Source organism: Puma concolor, chromosome C1 (genome assembly GCF_028749965.1).
Source record: "Puma concolor isolate L17-30 chromosome C1, mPumCon1.1.hap2, whole genome shotgun sequence".
Taxonomy (NCBI): domain Eukaryota; kingdom Metazoa; phylum Chordata; class Mammalia; order Carnivora; family Felidae; genus Puma; species Puma concolor.
In genome coordinates, this window is record NC_141674.1 from 194,429,312 (window position 1) to 194,445,584 (window position 16,273).

At 43.3% G+C, this 16,273-nt stretch overlaps 1 protein-coding gene and 1 long non-coding RNA gene across 7 annotated transcripts in view; one reads left to right on the forward strand and one right to left on the reverse strand.

The window, feature by feature from the left end:
• Positions 1-9,068, reverse strand: part of LOC147578646 (uncharacterized) — a 75,028-nt gene extending 65,960 nt beyond the window's left edge. The window contains exon 1 of one of the 2 annotated variants that reach the window (XR_015255485.1): positions 8,897-9,068. This is a non-coding gene — a long non-coding RNA (uncharacterized LOC147578646). The remainder of the gene's footprint in view (positions 1-8,896) is intronic. The other variant, XR_015255483.1, reaches the window with a different exon arrangement.
• Positions 9,069-9,209: 141 nt separating this feature from the next.
• The window catches only part of CREB1 (cAMP responsive element binding protein 1), a 61,259-nt gene continuing 54,195 nt past the window's right edge, over positions 9,210-16,273 (forward strand). For 3 of the 5 annotated variants that reach the window (XR_015255478.1, XM_086719453.1, XM_025912303.2), the window contains exon 1: positions 9,222-9,447. The gene's annotated coding sequence lies outside the window, so the exon portion shown is untranslated. Of the gene's footprint in view, positions 9,448-16,273 lie in introns of all 5 variants that reach the window. The other 2 variants (XM_086719454.1, XM_025912304.2) reach the window with 2 other exon arrangements.

A 16,273-nucleotide genomic window follows, 5' to 3' on the forward strand; every position in this document is an offset into this window, starting at 1 on the left:
TCGCCATAAGAAAACTCATCTTGATGCATGGATATAGTATTCTATAGAAAAACCACTTTTATTCATTCAACACAATTTTACTGAACCCCTCCAATGTGAAAAACATCATGCTAGGCATATTGCAATGAATAAGGCAGATGTAATCTCTACCCTCATAGAGATTATAGTGCAGCAAGGAACTAGACAATTCAATCATGACAAGTAAGTGTGATAGGCACTTTGATGGAAACAAAACCAGAGGCGCTTAAACCAGACCGGGGTGTTGGTATGGTGGGGAGAACAGTTAGGACGAACTCGGAGCTAATGATATACCCTTCCCAGCTCAGCTAAAGAGTAGGAGCCAGTGAAGCGAAGAGAGAAGGGAGTGGTTTGGCAGAGTGTTTCAGGGAGCTTACTCTTTGCCTAGGAAGCATGATATCTTAGAAGCTAGTTGGCCTGATTCTTGTGGCATGGATGAAAGTGGCAATAGGCTGATGTCGGCGGCGGGGGGGGGGGGGGGGGGGGTGCGGGAAGTGTTTGGGTTACGATGGTACTTTCAGAATGGTAAAATTACAATGAAGAAACCATAATTACTTTGCATTCCTTCCAATGCAGAGTCTCTCCCCACTGTTCCCTCTACAACCAGGCAGAGGAGCGCAGTGGTTAAGAGCAAAGTTCTAAAGCCAGACTGTCTGCGTTCACGTTCTGACCTTGCCACTTACTAAGCTCTAAGACCTCAGGGACATTTCTTCACCCTTCTGTGCTTCAGCTCGCTCATCTATAAAATTTTCGTAATGTTAATATTCTCCTCATTGGGTTATTGAGAGGACTAAATTAATTCATACAGCCAAAGTGTATAGAACAGCCCTTGGCACAAAGTAAGCACTCAATAAATCTTCCCTTGTTACCACTACTGACCTCAAATGCCAACCACCGGCCCTCTGGCAATTTCTAGGAGGAGAAGAGGCCATTGACTTTGTTTACATGGCATTGCGTTCAGTCACAGGAAGCTGAGAATGCAGCAGTACTGGAAGCTTACCATTTAGTCCTCAAAATAGAAATTAAAAGTAACCAGAATCTTGCTGGCCAGATCCCCCGTTCTGACTCTGGGCCATGAAAAATCAGAAAGCTTCAAAGAGGTCCTCATCTCTTTCAGGTTATATAGAACCAAGACAGAGAGGGTGGCCGTGCTGAAATCAAGCCCCACAAGAAGGCAGTACCTTGGGGGAACCATCATGGTTCAGGCTGCAATACGGAAACTCAATTATCTTTAGACGCATCCAGAGGTGATCAGGCCGAAGGGGATCTGTTTTGCCAACCAACGCCAGGAGATTAGTATTAGATCCTGAATTTCAACAGCACTCAGTCAAATATTTGAACACCAGCTGTATATAAGACACCGTTCTAGACGTTAAGGACACAGCAGTGAAAAAAGAGACAAAAGCCCCTGCCCCAGAGGGGTTAGATGGACAATAAACACAATCAGTGAGTTAAGTAGACAGCACACCAGAAAGTGGTAGGTGCCATGGAGAAAAATTAAGTGGCAAAGGGAGATAAGGACAGCAAAAGAAGAGAGGCGGGGTGCAGGGTAAACAATTTTTATCAGGGTTGTAAGGGAAGGCTTCACAGAAATGGGGACATGTGAGCAAAGATCTGAGGAGATAAGAAAGACGTGGAAATGTCTGGAAGGAGCATTCTAAGCAATTGCACAGTTCCTGAGGAGAGAGTGTATCCAAGATATTTGAGGAACGGCAAGGTGGCCACCATGACCAAACAGAAAAGTAAGGGGAAGAATATCAGAGAGCGAGGGCAGGGAGGTAATGGGGCTTGTAGGCTAATTGTAAGAGTCATGGCTTCCACTCTGAGTGAGATGGGGACCTGTGGGAGAATTTTGGACAGCGATGGCATGGTCTGCTTTACGTTTTAAAAGGATGGCTCTGGCTGCTATGTTGAGAATCGAATGAAATTAAGGGTGACTGATACAAAATCATAGTCAAAGCTGACAGTGGTGGCATCAGAGAAGATGGGAAGAGGGGCCATATATTTTGAAGAAAGGGTAATAGGATTTAATGACAGGATTTGGACACGGGGGTGTTAAAGTTGCTGAGTCAGCCTCTGCGATGGGAATGATGGTGTTGCCGTTAACTGAGATGGAGAAGGTTGTAGGGAGAGGTTTTTGAGGGGAGAGGAGATCTGGAGTTCGGTTTCGATATAACAGAATGGAGAGGTCCATCGAACATCCAAGTAGAGATGCTGAGGTACTTGGTTATACAAGTCTGGGTCTGAAACTAGGGAGTTGTGAGCTTACTTGTATCTAATGCAATAAGATTGAAGGAGATCACCAAGGGAGAGAGTACAAGAACAAAAGAAGTTCAAGGACAGAGTCCTGAGGCATTCCAACACTAAGAGGTCAGTGAGCAAAGGAAACTGAGAACAGTGACCAGTAGTGTAGGACAAAAACCAGAAGAACATAGTGTCCTGGAAGCCAAGTGAAGAAAGTGTTACAGGGAGGGGGGAGAGGGATCACCTGTGTTGAAGGCTGCTGACAGGTCAAGCGAGACCAAGACTTAAAAACAGGTCACTGGATTAAGTAACATGGAGAGCAGTCGGGTGGAATGCTGGGGGGCAAGAGCTAGTTGGAGTGGATTTAACAGAAAATAAGAGAAAGGAAACTGGGACAGTGAACATAGAACCCTTTCAAGGTATTTACGGTAGAGAGAGAGGAAAAAAAGAGAAGAAAAGGAAAGAAAAAAGTGCAACAGTAGCTGGAAGAGGAAGTGAAGTTACGAGTTGTTTTGTTGTTGTTGTTGTTGTTGTTGTTCTTTAAGATTAATTATAGGGGCACCTCAGTCAGTTACATGTCCAACTTTGGCTCAGGTCATGATCTCACTACTCATGAGTGTGAACCCCGCGTCGGGCTTTGTGCTGACAGCTCAGAGCCTGGAGCCTGCTTCAGATTCTCTCTCTGCCCCTCCCCACCCTCAAAAATATATAAACATTCAATTTTTTTAAAAAAAAGATTAATTTTAAGAAGCAATGTATTAATTTACATGGAGAACTATAACTGGTAAACAGACCAGGAATAGTTGTAACAGGTCAGCACTTCCTCTTCTTTGTTGGAAAACTATCTGGAAAGTATGATGAAAATCACAAGATGACTTCGTGAGCATTGATAACTTGCACTGACTCCAACTATGAAGAGCCTCAGCATCCCTCTACACTGCAGGGGAAGAACTCAGTAGATCATAAGCCTGCATTGACTGGGCAAGGAACCTCTCCCACTTCAAGTCCCACTTCAGGTGAACATGAACCCTGCTTTGTGTAAAACATGAGCCCCGCTTTGGGTGAGCCCCGCTTCTCTCTCTCTCTCTCTCTCTCCCTCCCTCCCCCTCCCTGTGCCTCTCCTCAGATGTCTCTCTCTCTCTCTCTCTTTCTGCCCCTTGCTCAGTTGCGCCCTCTCTCTCTCTTAAAAAAAAAAAAAAGAAAGAAAGAAAGAAAAAAAAAGAGGTACATGTACATTTAAGGGACAAAAAAATGAATTAAATAATTAACTATTTGGTAGGGGAGATATTTGGGCCGTTCAATGTTTTTCTTTTTGCTGTTATAAAGAGGGATGTTAATGATTCCAGTTGCTTCTTGAACTAGAAATATTTGTTGATATCTATTACATTAAGATTATGAGAAAATTACCAAATAAGAAAACCTTTTACATACCTCCTCATTTAAGTGCAAATGCAACCAAGAAAATAAATCTGAAGAGTATGAGCCATCTAATACCAACAACAGGCAAGTTGGAAATGCATTCAACAAATATATACTGAGCACCTAATTATATGTCAGGGCAGGGTTCCAGTATTTGAGATACATCAGCGAACAAAACAAAGATACTGCTTCTGAAAACTTGTATTTTAGCAGGGGAGTCAGTCAACAATAAACATGAAAAGTAGTAAAATAGTGTACTTGAAGGCAATAAGTGCCACAGAAAAAAAGTATTAACAGGGCATGGGGATTCCAGAAAAGTGGGGTGGGAATGGGGAGTGGTTGAGGTGGGTGTCAATTTGCAATTTTAAACAGTATGGTCAAAAAAAAACCACCCCAAAATGAGGTCCATATTTTATTGTATGGATATGCCCATAAATAAACAATCGGAGTAAAGGTGGACTGAGGTGGGACATACAAAGGAGTGTAAATTGCTCTTGTCCTTCTAAATAGCAACTTGACAGCCAAGGACTTGGGAATGCTTCATTATCTTTGCTCCAGTAATTTTCCATCCAGCATGAGGAAGTAACTCTATGTAAAGCCTCATGAATAAAGGCAAAAAAATAGATAGATGATCGATCGATCGATCGATCGATCATGGCTTTAGTGAGAAAGTGACATGTCAGCAGACTTGAAGGAAGTGAGGGAGTGAGCTCTCTCCATATTTGGAAAAAGAACATTTTACGCACTGGAACAGCCCCAAGGCGCTAAGGCAGCAGCGTGGCTGGTGTACGGCAAGGTAAGAAGGGAACTTCTCTAGAAGCGATTGCAGTCATCCAGACAAGAGATGAGCTCTTGTAGACTTGGCTCACTTGCAGTGGAGGTAGTAAGCAGGCAGGTTTGGGATACATTTTGAAGGGACAGACAATAAATTTTCCTAAAGGAATAGATGTGGGGTATGAGAGAAAGGAAAGCACTAAGAATCTTGCCAAGATTTTTAATCTTGGCTACAAGGATAGGAAAGGCTGTCAGATATAGATGTGAGGGGGAAAATCAGTTCAGATTTGGATACATTGAGTTTGAGGTGTCTGTTAGATGTCTATAGCATCTCAGATCCCTTTGGTCTCCTTGCCTGTGGAGCCTTTGGCCTTTTTCTGTCCCCACTGCCATGGCCAACATACTTCAGGCCGTAACCACCTGACAGTGCTTTGTTTCACGTTCGGGCCCATACAAAATGGAAGTATCTGTGTTTTGGGGAGGACGGTAGCATTATCATTTCGTTGACAGAATCTTGACCAATTCCCCTGACACACTTTTTTTCCCTACTCTTCTCCCAGGAATTATATTCCCAAATAAAATAATAGCACAGAGCTTATGCCTCAGGTCTGCTTTCTGGGGGTACCCAGGCTAAGTCAACAACCAAGTGGAAGTGTGAGTAAGTACTTGTTTCGATGAGCCTGGAGTTTGGGGGAGTGATTTGGAGGGAAGGTATGATTTTTAAAGTTGTAGCATAGACCTAGTATTTGCAACCATGAGACTGGCTGGGAGCACAAAGGAGTGGACAAAAAGAAATGTCCAAAAGACGAGAGGATGAAAATTTTAGTACCTTTGAGACAGAAGCAATGTTTTGTTCAGTACTATAGCCCCAGTTTCTAAACATGACACAAAGCAGGTATTTAACAGATACTTTTAGAATAAATGCAATGGATCACCATGGCCTTGGAGTTATGTAGGAAAGCAAATTAAGTCATGAGAGGTGTTGAATTAGAATAGGCAGGGTTCGTTGAACTTGAGTTTGTAGTGAAAGTGAAAATTAGGTTCAACAGTATAAATAATAGAGAAAAATAACAGGAAAAGGAAGCCGTGGTTAGAGAAAAGCTCTCAGATATAACTTTCTCCTTGAAGACTTTTATAATCATCTCATGAGACCTTCCCCTTTTCTGGATCTCTATGAAGGCACTTCTATGTCTTATCTATATTACATTAAGTCAAGTTATATCTATGTGCTCTTCTCTACTTTCCCCAATATAGATACTTTCCAGGGGTGCAACTGAGTCGAAAATAAGGGTAGCTTCTAAGTCCCAGAGACAGAAAATGGATGCTGAAAGTTTGACATTCCTAGTTCATTTTTTATGGTTCATGGAGATGGTAGGGAAGAACAGATTAAATTGCGAGACTCGATTTCAAATCTGGAGTGGATCCGAAGGTTTAGTAAAATAACTTGCACTTGGATGAATTGGAGGACTGAATGTACAAAGTCAGGTGAGTACAGAGGCCAAGAGAGCAGAACTCAAGAATACACGGTTTGAGGCCTGTGGGTCTGAAGGCAGGGCACAGGCGAGGAAGGGAAGTGGGCCTTCAGTCAGAAGGCACCTATGAAGTTAGCAAAGTACGATATGAAGAGAGAGAGCCTACATGAAGGTCAGTGTGACCAGACAGGAAGAATATGCGGAAATTTCTACAAATTATAAAAAAATGACCATTTTGCTGGGTGATAAAAATAGGCCATGAGGCAATAATTCCAAGAATTTGGCGTTAGGTACAGGGTAAGAAGAGCAAGAAGAGCTCAATTTTGAAAATGTATTTGACACAAGGCTGAGATCTGCAAGGAAAAGCTACTAATAGGCAACATTTTAATCAATGCTTGCTACCTGCCAAACATTGCTCCAAGTGCACGTTCCCGTCAATGGTCTCATTTAATTATGACAACACTAGGATGATGTACGTGTTATGATCGTCTTTATTTTACAGATGGGAAAACTGAGGCACAAGAATGAACAATTAATTGCCCAACGTCACATAGCTAGTAAGTGGCTGAGCAAGGATCTGAACACCAAAATATTAAAAAAAAACTTTGCCCAGGACCACTCATATTCATTCTTTATTCAATAAGTATTTAACAAGCACCGCTACATTCTAGAAATGGCGCTGGTGCTAGAAGTGGGAAGGAAGGGAAAAAGCCGGTGGTAAACAAGACAGACATAATGCCTACCTTACATGGACATTAAACAAATAAGTATGTATGGTGAGTCAGAAAAAGAAAGTGAGAAGTTACTGTTTGGTAGGGGGAGTGGGTAGTAAAAAGAATTCCAGAGGGTAGGGAAAAACAACCGTATACCTTGAAATGAGAGCCTACAGTAGGGAAAAAAAAGAGAGAGAGAGAGAGAGGGAACAGCCTAGAAAAAAATGAAAAGAATAATATGGCTGGAGTGCTGAGAGCTAGGGAGACAGCTGGGGGAGCTGGGGAGAATGAGAAGCCCAGATGGTGGAGGGTCTGGTGTTCATGATAAGGAGCTTAGACTGTGTTCAGTAAGCAAAGGGAAACTATTAAAGGAATTCAAGCAGAGTAGTGACTAGATCAGATTTATATTTTTAAAAATATTACTATGGCTACGGTATGGCAAATGGATTGGAATACCCCAAAAACAGTTCTGTAGGACCTAGATGGTAGTTATTGCAGGAACTTCAAAGAATGAAGATTGTCTATACTAGAGAATGAAAAGTGGCTACAGGAAAGGAGAGAGGCCACAAATCCAATTTTCTAAGGCAGACAAGTTTAGGGGGTTCTGATGTGTGTCAGAAGTATCTTAAGTTTCTGGCTTGAACTGAGTAGATGCCCTTTACTAATCCAAGGGCTTTGGGAAGAGGATTTTGGAGGGAATATGATATACAGGTTGAGTTTGACATGGCGCAGTCATCCAAACGGAAGTGTAGCAAGGTCAGTTAGGAATATGAATCCAGAGTCCAAGAGCAAGATCTAGGTTTGAGTTATGGGCTGGACAGTCTTTGGCAGAGGGAACCTGAAGCTACTGGATGTGGATGAGACCACCAACAAAGTACACATTAGGGCTCAGCTCAGCAGGATTCCAATATCTGGATAACGGAGAAGCTGGTTGTCAAAGAACAATCAGAAAAATAAGAAGAAAACTTTGCTATAAGAGCAGAAGGAAGAGCATATTTAAATGAGGGGTGTGGTCAATAGTGTCAAAAACTAGAATGAGGTCTTGTAAGACGAGGACGGAAGCTTGCGTGTGACAATTCAGAGCTGCTTCAGGTGAGTGGTAGGAACAGAACCCAGACTGGAAAGGGCTGAGGAATGGAACACGTGAGAATGTCCCCTGGGGAAGAGACAGCTGCAGTCATAGATGGAGAAAGATTGAAGGAGAGAAACATTTTAAATGAGAGAGTTAAGCATGTTCAAATGACAGAAAAGCCAGCAGTGAAAGAAGGGTTGAAAATAACAGAAGGAAAGGGGACCCCTCTTCAGCCCAAAGTCCCCGAGAAAGCAGAAGGGGATCTAGAGCACTGGGAAGAGCAACTCTTCTTTGTAACAGGAAGCCAGTAAGGGGTGGGGCTCAGATTTGAACCCTCTCGTTCAGCGTCCGAAAGATAGAGGACAGAAGGAGAATTATAATAGACATGAGCCGCAGAGTTCAGTAAAAAGAGTCAGAAGCGTGGCCTTGAGCGACCTCTGAGATAGCAGTTTCGGTAGTCGAGGGAACGTTAGTCACACTGTCGGGTTTAGAGTGGGAGTGGGGTGGTGAAGAAAAGGGCACAATGGGTGTAAACCACTGAGGTGGAAAACGGCTATGAAAAGACAGCGACCAGTAAGGTCCCCCCCCCCCCAAAAAAAGCGGGCAGGTGGGGGAAGGGAGGTCATATTTCGGAGTGTCCAAGAGCAACCTCGATCTGGACAGGTGATTGCTCGGAGGCCCCCGAGGACCGAACAGATCATTCCCGGGCCTGGCTGCCCGGTTGCACCCAGCGAGGTGCCACAAGTCCCTGGAGCTCCAGCTACTACCCCCTTCCCCCCCCCCCGCCCCCCCCCCCCCCCCCCGCCCTCCGCTACCCCCCGGAGACCGAAGAGCAGGGCGGGCGGCCTCTAGGTTTCTCCGCTCACTCACGCAGAGAAGAGGCCGCCGGCCGGGCAAACCCCTCCCACCGGGCTACCACAACGCCGGGGCAGCGCAGCGACCCCGAGTCCCAGCACCCGGCCCGGGCCCCGGGCACCAGGCTTGGCGGCGTTTGCAGAGCCTCCGCCGCCCTTCCTCCCGGCTCGCCCTACTCCGGCACCGAGCGGCGTTCCAGACCCCTCGGCGCGTCGGCCACGTCCCCGCAGCGTTCGAAAGTTCCCGGGGTCGACGGCGTTTAGGGACTAGGGGCTAGGGTCCAGGGCCCAGGCCGGCCCGCCGCAGCCGCCTTAGAGCCCGCCGCTTACCGCCGCAGGGGCTGGCCCGCGCGGGGGTTTCCACCCAGCCGTCGACACCCCTAGGGAATTCCCCACGGGGCCACATTCACACACACCTTCCTCCGGCAAATTTCCGCCGCCGGGTTTTTACCCGCCAAAACGGCGCGGCGGGACTCAGACCACTCCTCCCTCCCGCCCGTCCCTTCCCACCTTCGCCGCCTCCCCCCACTCCCCGCGGAACGCCTTCGCCTTGGCCGAAGGAGCCCGAAGGCCTTCGGCGAGTTCCGCCTCCAGCGCGGGGGGCGGGGCCGCTCGAGCTCCTCCGGGCCGAGCTCGGCTGTTTCCGTGCGCGGCCGCTGCGCACTCGGCACTGGGCGGCGCTGGCTGGCTCCCTGGCTGCGGCTCCTCAGTCGGCGGCGGCTGCTGCTGCCTGTGGCCCGGGCGGCTGGGAGAAGCGGAGTGTTGGTGAGTGACGCGGCGGAGGTGTAGTTTGACGCGGTGTGTTACGTGGGGGAGAGAATAAAACTCCAGCGAGATCCGGGCCGCGAACGAAAGCAGTGACGGAGGAGCTTGTACCACCGGTAAGAGGAGCAGGAGGAGGAGGCAGGAGCCGGAGAGAGCCGGGGGGACGGAGGGGGGACGGGGAGGCGCCGGACACCCGCGCTCGGGGCCTTCCCCTCGCAGGAGGGGCCGCGGTAAAGATGGAGCCTCCGCCCGAGCCCCACAACATCGCCGCCGCTCGCAGCGAACAAAGAATAATGGCGGCGGACTGGAGCCAGCGGCGGCCGGGGCGGCAGCGACTCTGCCTGCAGCCAGCGGCGGCGCTCATGGCGGGGGGCGGCGGGCGGCGGGCGGGGTGGGAGCCGGCGGCCGGGGGTGTGTGCGGGCGGCCGGCCGCGGCGAGCTGGCGCCCGCGTTCCCGCCGCCGCCGCCGCCGGGCCGGGCGCGGAGCCGGGAGCCGGGAGCCCGGAGCCGCCCCGGGGGAGGCCGCCCGCCGCCCGCCCGGCCCGGCCCGCCGCTGCCCCCCGCGCCGCCCGGCCGCTCGCCCGGCCCCCGCCGCCCGCCTCGCCCCCGGCCCGGCCCGATCTGGCCCGGCCGTCCGCCGGGGCAGCGCCGCCGGGGTGCCCGCGGGGGGTGGAGGAGGAAGAAGGCGACAGTTGAGGGCAGAGGAGGTGAAGGTGCCTGCCTTCCCGGTAGCCTCGGTGTCTGCCATGCCCGCTTCGCGAGGGGAAGCGCTGCAACGTCTGACCTACTCTTCTCTCCACTCTCTTTGTGCAATAAAGTTCGAAACCAAAGGTTTCCTCTCGTTCTGTATTTTATTCATGCCCTTTTCCCCCGCTCCCACCCCATTGGGGACATACTGTTTTCTGTTCTTTTCTGCTTAGTTGAGATGGTGAGAGCCGTGCTTTTTAATATAATTTTTGACTCTTTTCCCTCGCTCTTTTTTTTTTTTTTTTTAAGGCAGTAGTCATGGAAATACATTCTTTCGGGGAGGAAGGGGGGGGCTAAGAAAAACATATTTGTAAAACTTTTTAAAAAACTGTTGGGATCCTGTAAAAGGGAAGCTGGTGTTTGAAAACAGTTTCGGTTTTAACCCTTTTCAAAAAGGTAATAATCACTTGAGATCTATCATTCTGAAGCACTTCGTTGAAACGAATATTAGGCGATGCACCTTTGTTTTACATCTATTTTTTATATTTTGGGGGCCAACAATGCCAGCCGAGTTTTGGTCCTCCGGATCTCCCACCCCCAACCAAGCTTCCCACATGTCTCTGTCTAAACTTAAGTAAGAGATTAATACTAAATCTAAAAATAAGCATTTAGAAGTGTCCAGTGTTTGCTTCTCATGCAGTAAGTAACCCTTGCAGGAGACGGACAATAGTTGAAGCCACAAGGCTTGTTTTTTCTTTGCCTGTTGGTAAAAGGAACCGCAGAAAAGTCGTTGACACGTTAAAGATTAAAAGACAGTTTTTAAGGGACCTGGAATATGACCTATTTAAGTTTGTCATACCTTCCTAAGAAGTTGGAATTTCATCCTAGACTTCGTTTGCATCAGTTCTGCCTTTAAAGGTTTGGTTTAAAAGATAACTTCGGTTCCCAGCTATTGAAATCTTTTTGCACTCACGGCTCATTTCCTGATTTAAAAGTAAAGCCAAAACGGTTATTTTAGGTGATACAAAAAATGAACACGTTATTTGTTTTGAAAATACTTACTGTCATAGTGTGATAGCATTGTGATGGATACTATAAGGTTTCTTGTTCAGAATAAATACTGATTGGTAATAGAAGCACTGTCTTTTGATTTTTTTCTGTATCTAAGTCACTTTTCCAAAACCTACTTTATCCTAGTGCAAGTCTTAAAAAAAAAAAAAAAAAAAAAAAACACCTTAGAAATTTATCATTGCTGGGAAACTTCATTAAGATGCAGTAAAGAGTTTACATAAGGATGGGGAAGATGATCTTACTTCCAAACACTGAAGAAATTGTAGTATTGATGATGCGATAGTTTGCTGTGTGTCCTGAAGATTTTCTGCAAGCCAGCATCAGTTGAGTAGACTATTGGTCCCTTACAGAGAATGTGTGACAATGACTCTTTGTGAATTTAAAAAAAAAAAAAAAAAAAGTGTACTGATGGATTTTTTTCCTCTCGTATCCAGAAGATCTTTTACGTTTTGTTTTATTTATAGATTGATAATCTGCAATTCTTAGCAATTCCAAGTGGAACTTTTCAAACTTTTATATTCATTAATATTTGAATGTTCACTTGGAGCATGGCCATAAGTTATACTTATGTCACTTCCCAGGTCAGTAGAAATTACAGTTCAATATGCTTGCACCTTTTTTTTTATTGGACACATGTATTCAGAAAGCAAATGAATCTTTGACTGAGACAGACTGAAAAATGTTAAAAGGACACTTAAAACCAGTGTTACCCCTTTTTGAATGACTTTTTTTTTTTTTCTCACCTGAGAGCCTAAGGAAACTTAGAAACCCAATCCATAAAATGGTACCTTCCTTTTCCTGCTTTTTGACATTCATTTTCTTGATTGTATCTAATTAACAGCATTTTTCATTTTTGTAGAGAAGTAGCTTTACGTTAGCTCTCGTCCTAAGACATTGGGTTTTGTTTTTTGGATATCATGTGGTCATAGTAAAGCCAAGTATGTATTCCCTACTTCACCTCATTTAAAAAATCTTTTCCTGTTTTTGCACAGTACAGAAAATTGTATCTTAATGCTTACAATGTATCGCTGAAATTTATAATTTCACTTACTCCATAAAGTAACTTGTAGAGACGGTATAAAGACTTGTTTACAGCAGCCTGTGGCAGAGTCTTACGAACGTGTATTCCTGGATGTACAGTGTCACTTTCCTGATGGCTGCGGAGCTCAAATCTGAATTTAAGAACAGCGAATGGAAAAAAAATGCAAGGATTTCTTTTTTCTTAGTCCTGTGTGAACTCATCTCTGCTACAGAATCACTTGAGGCAATAGTTCGTGGTAATTCAAATATTTGGTTAGCATTTACTGTGACAATGTAGTTAGTGGAAAGGGCACGGGGTTTGGACTCACAGGCCTGGGTTTCATTCCTGCTGTTGCCACCGCTGTCATGTGCCCACCCTCAGGAAATTTTGTGACCTACGGAAGTGCCTTAATCTTTCTCAACCTTAGTTTCCTTACCTGTTAAATTAGAATACCGCCCAATTTATAGGGCTGTGAGATGATTATAAAGTACCTCCTTAGGGACTCAATTAATGATAGCTATTCATTTTTAAGCTTTATTTTAACTTCCTAGCTATGGGACCTTCAGATTTCTCCATTCCTCAGTTTCCTTCATCATAAATATACTCTATCTACCTCATAGAAATGGAGATATTATATAAGTTAATACATATTAAATGTCAGGCACTTCACAAGTGCTCATCAAATATTGCCTAAAATATTAAAAATTATTCAGTAGTAGTAGTAGTAGTGCATTTAGTCCACTGGGCCGAAAGCTACAGAGACTCCAGAGATGGATTACACTGTTTTATCTCTATCCTCAGGAAACTTTGGGGGACATGACGACTAATAAGGCAGAATGTATGTATTTATATTTTCAATTTAATTTTTTTAGTAATTCATTCAGATAGTCCATGATTCACCATAAAATGTAATACAGCAGGTGGTCATGTGATACACCCTCACTCTCATCCCCATTGCTCAAGTGTTACCAATTTGCCCTTGTAGATAATTCTATCCATGTAAAGGCAAATATTGTATGTACTCCCCGCCCTGCGTTGCACATTGTTTTTCTTTTTACAAATGGTATTATGTACTAAATACACTATCCTGTATCTTGCTTTCTTTCACCTAATACAGCTGAGTAATTGTTTTATTTCAGTATATTAAGGGCTTCTTTTTTTTTTTTTTTTTTTTAATGAGACAGTTCATCGTATGGATGTGCCTATGTTTATTAACTGGTTAGTGAGCTGGTTTTATTTTTGGGTCTTGTATGACCTTTTAAACTAAGGAATCTGTCATTATGCCTTTATTTTTTTAAATGAAAGACATTTCTTTTGAATAAGAAATAACCAGTTTCTGACAGGAAGTGGTTATTTGAACTGTCTTACTACCTTTTTAGCTCCAGTTTTTAAAAGTTTTAGTGAAGTGATCCAGATGTGCATGAAAAGGCAAGTAAGTTGGTAAGAGTTAACTCACAAAGTGAGTTTAGTCTGAATGTAACTCTTTTGTTGAGATTCTTACACCCTGAACAGACTACTTCTATTATTGCACCAAAAAAGTGTCTATAGTTTTTTCTCTAAATGAGAAAGAACACCTCAAGTACTTTTTTTTTTTTCTGCTTAAGCAGACTGTTCTCATGCGATATTACTACCTCCTAATGATTGGAGTACTAGCTTTGTCCCTGTGGCATTTTGTTTTCACATTAACTTTTTCTTTGATGATTTTCTAGTATTTCTTAGTGTAATTATCAGTGAGTTTTATATTTTATACCTAATTAAGTAGCAATAAATATAGCTAATAATATATAAATAGAAAGAATGCTTGTCTATATGCTTGTCTATATGCTTGTCTACTTAGACTTTACTGCTTACATGGTGTGTGTGTGTGTGTGTGTGTGTGTAAGTCCTTGGTCATCCAGTTGGACCAAGTAATACTCATTTCAGCTAGAACACAAAACAGGTTTCAGTACCTCTCTTTTTCTTTTTTTTTTTTTTTTTTTTTTGGCTCTTCTAGGTAGCATTTAACTATTTGGTACGTTTTACATGCTGTTAGTGTATTTATCTTTAAAATACACATGCTGTAAGTATTTTAAGTTGATTAAACTTAGAAAGAAAATGATAACTAATAATCCTGCAGCAGGGACACACTTAAGGCCCTTATCTTTCAAAAAACAAGTCATTAAATGAAGCTGTTGTGGTGTATCTCATTTTTTGTATGCTCACATTGCCAGTTACTTGAGCTGAAGTTCTTAGTGTAAGAATATTGCCCTACTATTATTTTGAGGATTTACTAGTATTTCATGTTAAATACTAATATTTTCTGTTTTTACCTGCTCAGTTAGTAAAAGCACTAATCTTTACAGGTTTGGGGAGTTGGAGGTAGATTAGTGAAATCTGCAAAGGCAGAAAATTTTCCTTCTGGAACACATCTGTGGGCGACAGGGAATTAAATGATTTCTCACAGTATGCTGAAATCAGTAAATTGCCTTTTGTGGTAGAAGTAAAGATCATGAACTAAATGGACAAACTGATAATGTGAAAATGACTGTTTTCCGCTGCCAGTTTTACGTGCTAACTCAGTCATGGTTTAAGAGGTGAACCCTGGTCAACTTTCTGAATCCGTAAGAAGAAAAGATGGTTTCAATCTTATTCTATACCATAATATCTGTAAATGTAGGTTTTGAGACATGTTTGTAACTTGGATAGAGTAGCCATTGGATTTTTTTCACATTCAGAATGCTTCTCCCCCTTAACGCACACATACTCCTCTTTGTTTTGTTTTGCATTCTTAGCTCTGCCAGATGTGGCCTCATAAAGATAAGTTATGTTATATTTTACCTAGAGTTTTACTCACCTGTTTTCTAGTTTATCAGAAAGAAGAGGGGGAAAAAGGTTAGTCATTCATATTCTGGTATGTATTCCTATAGATAAGTAGAAGACAGTATTTTACATCTCCAGTGATGAAAAATCACCTTCAATATATATTTAATCAGTTCTTGGGGCTAGCTCATGAATTTCAATTTAAAAAAAGTAGTACTTCTTGATAAACTTTTAAATGTCTGAGTTGCTTTTTCTTATGCTGGGGTAAAAGTAAAAAAGGAGTTTACCACGAATGTGATGGGCTGTCTGAACAAAGATGAAAAGCATTTATCAGTTTTCTTTCTGCTGTTGGATTAATCTAGGATCTCTGAATAATCTAACAAAGAGCAAGATTGGGAGAGTAAAAGGTCTGAGGGATCATTGGTGAGTTTCCTGCCTCAAGGAGAGAAGTAAAGACTGACCTTTTGTTGTAGAAGAGAGAATCCAGTGGGAAGTTAAAATTGCTAATGATGTTGGTGTAGGAGTAGAGGGTAGGTCTGAAAGTTGACTTACACCAATGGTAATAGGAAATTTCTTTCCGAAAGGTTAGTGAATCTTCTCTGAAACTGAGATTGCTTTCTTCACCTTTAAGAGTATATCTAATGAGCTGGTTATCTGTGTGAGTTTCTGGTTATGATTTTATGACCATATAAATGTAACTAAAAATGTTTGTAATTCAGCCAAAGCTGAATAACCATTATTTCTGAGGGTCATTATCCCTATTTGTGTAGATGGTTGGCAATAGGAGACTCAGAAATATCACTGAAGTGAAAATTATTGCTTGTTCCGAACTATTTGTATTCTTAAAGGGGTATCATTTCTTTAAAAGTTATCAGTAGCAGCTTTGTTTGCTGTAACGAATAATAATGATGCTTTGGTTTTACTTACTGTCGTTTATCAGCCTAGTCATTTATTCAGTGAACATTTATTGACCATTGACTTTAAAGTGAGTGAAATAATCATAAGATTTATTCAGTTAAGTATTTTTGTAGATGTTAAATGAAGCGTCATGCTAGTTGCTGTAAACAGTAAAGCTGGAGAAACTTCAGGAACCTACAGTATAGTAGAGATGACAAAAATCATGTAAGAAAGAAGGATTTATACATGACGGAATATCAATTTTTCACTACTGTCTTGAAGGGCTATACAGTTTAGAAGAGAAAGAGTTTGGTGAGGAAAAGTTTTATGAGAAAGACAGAATTTAAACTGAATACTGAAGAACTTGGATAGGTAGCATTGAAAGGCAATGTGTTCTAGGCAGTGGTAAGGACAACCAAAATGAAGACATGGAAGTGTAGAATGAGGTATAAATCAAGAAATAACAA